Source organism: Bison bison, unplaced genomic scaffold (assembly GCF_000754665.1).
Source record: "Bison bison bison isolate TAMUID 2011002044 unplaced genomic scaffold, Bison_UMD1.0 scf7180017864378, whole genome shotgun sequence".
NCBI lineage: Eukaryota > Metazoa > Chordata > Mammalia > Artiodactyla > Bovidae > Bison > Bison bison.
In genome coordinates this window covers 2,384,638-2,388,067 of record NW_011494950.1, presented here as the reverse complement: position 1 = coordinate 2,388,067, position 3,430 = coordinate 2,384,638, and positions in this window count along the sequence as shown.

Sequence of the window (3,430 nt, the reverse complement as noted above, 5' to 3'; positions counted from 1 at the left end):
ACAAATAATAAATGCTGGAGAGGGTGTGCAGAAAAGGGAACCCTCTTACACTGTTGGTGGGAATGCAAACTAGTACAGCCACTATGGAGAACAGTGTGGAGATTCCTTGAAAAACTGGAAATAGAACTGCCTTATGATCCAGCAATCCCACTGCTAGGCATACACACTGAGGAAACCAGAAGGGAAAGAGACACGTGTACCCCAATGTTCATCGCAGCACTGTTTATAATAGCCAGGACATGGAAGCAACCTAGATGCCCATCAGCAGATGAATGGATAAGAAAGCTGTGGTACATATACACAATGGAGTATTACTCAGCCATTAAAAAGAATACATTTGAATCAGTTCTAATGAGGTGGATGAAACTGGAGCCTATTATACAGAGTGAAGTAAGCCAGAAGGAAAAACACCAATACAGTATACTAACGCATATATATGGAATTTAGAAAGATGGTAACAATAACCCTGTGAACGAGACAGCAAAAGAGACAGTGATGTATAGAACAGTCTTATGGACTCTGTGGGAGAGGGAGAGGGTGGGAAGATTTGGGAGAATGGCATTGAAACATGTAAAATATCATGTATGAAACGAGATGCCAGTCCAGGTTCGATGCACGATACTGGACGCTTGGGGCTAGTGCACTGGGACGACCCAGAGGGATGGTATGGGGAGGGAGGAGGGAGGAGGGTTCAGGATGGGGAACACATGTATACCTGTGGTGGATTCATTTTGATATTTGGCAAAACTAATACAAATATGTAAAGTTTAAAAATTAAATAAAATTAAAAAAAAAAAAAGAAAGCAACCATATTTGCATGGACTACAGGGTAAAATGATGAGGCTGTCCTCCACCCAAAGCGGGCTGGTCCCAGACCACACACCATCTCTGTTCTCTGAGGATTGGGGGAACCAACATTTCAAGCCCCTGTGTGACCTCTCCTGGCAGGCCAGGGGCTGCCACACACTGTATGAGGCTCTCTGCCAATGTACCCTCTTGCAAGAGCCCTGCTTTAACACAATCTGCGTATTTCAGTTGTCTATAAATGACCCAAATAATAATTTCTATCTCCAGCAAAGAAACCTGTGAAGCAATGGAAAGCACCAAGGCTCTGGAGTTAGAGTGAATGGAATTGTTTCTGTTTCTGTCACTAGTTCTGTGGCTGTACTTAATCACTCTGTGCCTCAGTTTAGTTATCTATTAATGAGACTAAAAATACCTGCCTGATAGTAATGCATGATAACTAGAGGTAATGCTTTTGAACATGTTCTATACAAAAGGCCCTCAGTTGGCATGCCCAAATGCTTGGTATTGATAGTAATGCTTTGGCCACTTCATGTGAAGAGCCAACTCATTGGAAAAGACCCTGATGCTGGGAAAGACTGAGAGCAGGAGGAGAAGGGGACGACAGAGGATGAGATGGCTGGATGGCATCACCTGAGTCGGTGAACATGAGTTTGAGCACACTCTGGGAGAGGGTGAAGGAAAGGGAAGCCTGACGTGCAGAGTCAGACATGACTGAGAGACTGAACAACAGCGACAAGTACTGAACTAGATACTGTTCCACCTAGAATAGCAGTTCAACAGAACTTTCAGTTATTTCCTTCCTTCCTTCCTTGATTCCTTTATATGGACAAAAACTTACAGCGTACTTACTTTGTGCCAAACACTACCAGGTGCTGGGGATACACCTGGTAAGTAAGGGGAGTAAAATGTTCTGAGTCAGAAGGCTTGTGTTCTAGTCTGGCTGTGTAATGAAGTGTCTGTGTGATTTTGACTGAATCACCTCAACCTCCTGGGCCATTGTAAGTCAGCTCTCACACGGTTATGCTACAAAACAAGCAACCCTAACATCTCAGAGGTTTAGTCAAACATTTACTTGCCCATATTACATAGAGATGTAGACTGGCAACAGCTCTGCTTTGTTCCAAAGCCTAAAGGTGTAGTCAGGAGACGTTGTTCTCATGGGACGAACTGAAATAAGAGGACCACAGCTGAGCCACACAATTGCATCTAACATGTCTGCTCTGAAGCAAATGCCACGTCTGCCCACATTCTACTGGCCAATGCAGGTCACATGGCCAAACCTCCTGGCAGTGGGGTAGGGTGAGTGCAGGGAGGAAACAAACAGTGATGAACAATGAACACAGTCTCTGACTGTCAGTTTCCTAAAGTATAAAATGAAGTTGTTAGACCAGAGTTCTCTATTACCTCCCAACTCTACATCTGGCAATTCTATGAATTAAGGGAGAGAGGCATAATTGTGAACTACTGTTACCTGATTGAAGAAGCTGGGAGGCACACAGCCAGAGCACCACGTTAAACACAAAATGCTCTGGACAAAGACCTACATCGTCTCATAAGCCCAGTGACTCCTCTGCCGGGAAACACAAGCACAAAAGTGATATTACTTACACATGCTTCTGAAACTTTTTTCCCACTTTGACCCTTTAGGTCTTTATGAACTTTGTCCAGTCACGGCTTTCTAAGATGACAGGTGTGTCCTAAGAACTGTGTGGACCCCTCGATGTTCCCCAAATAATATTAAAATTGTAATGCACTTTGGGGAGGAAACTGTCATTTAAAATCCTAACTCTGAAAAAAACAAAACAAAACAAAACTCCAACCCTGTAGTGAATCCTTTAAAAAGATACAAAATTGTTTTCAACAGTTGAGCTTCCATAATCAATTGTTTGCAAATACAGATTTTAATTTGCTGTCAATCTTAGAAAAGGATTGACACAGGATAATCTTCCTTAAAAATGTTGGTCACTAGACCTTTCAAATTCTGTGTTAAGCCTGTCATCACCCTCCAAATGTAACTTCTAAGTGTTCAGGCTCCTATGGGCTCATCAATTATCAGCCTTATGTACTGTGTACTAGAATAATAATGATTTCCACCGTTTTGATTCAAATGGTTATGAATACTGAAACCTATGATGTGGCAAGTATTATGCTGTGGTCTTACATTTGTGGTCTTTGCTCTTGCCATATCTCTGCAAGGTATTACCTCAATTTTTCAGATAAGCAAACCAAATTTCCTAGAGGTTCAGTAACTTGCTGAAATACTTCAAAACAGAGCATATTTTAAACCAGTGCTACTGTGATGCCAAAGTTCAGTCCATCCTGCTGAAGAAGGAAACCAGAAAGTTCTTTTACTACTTTTAAGTACTACTAAAAGTACTTTTAGTACTTTTACTACCTCTAGCTGCCACAAGGTTGGACGACAGCTTTTCTTCTTCTTTATATTTCCAATCATAATTTTCCTCCCTGGAGGACAAGAGCTATTATACCATGAAATTTCTATATGCAGGATGGGAAAGGATGAACTATCTGACAGTAAGGGATATGGGTGCCTTTTTGTGTGTGCTTGGGCTGAAAACTTAATTAAACAGGTTAACTGCAACCCTTTCCCTATATATATATATAT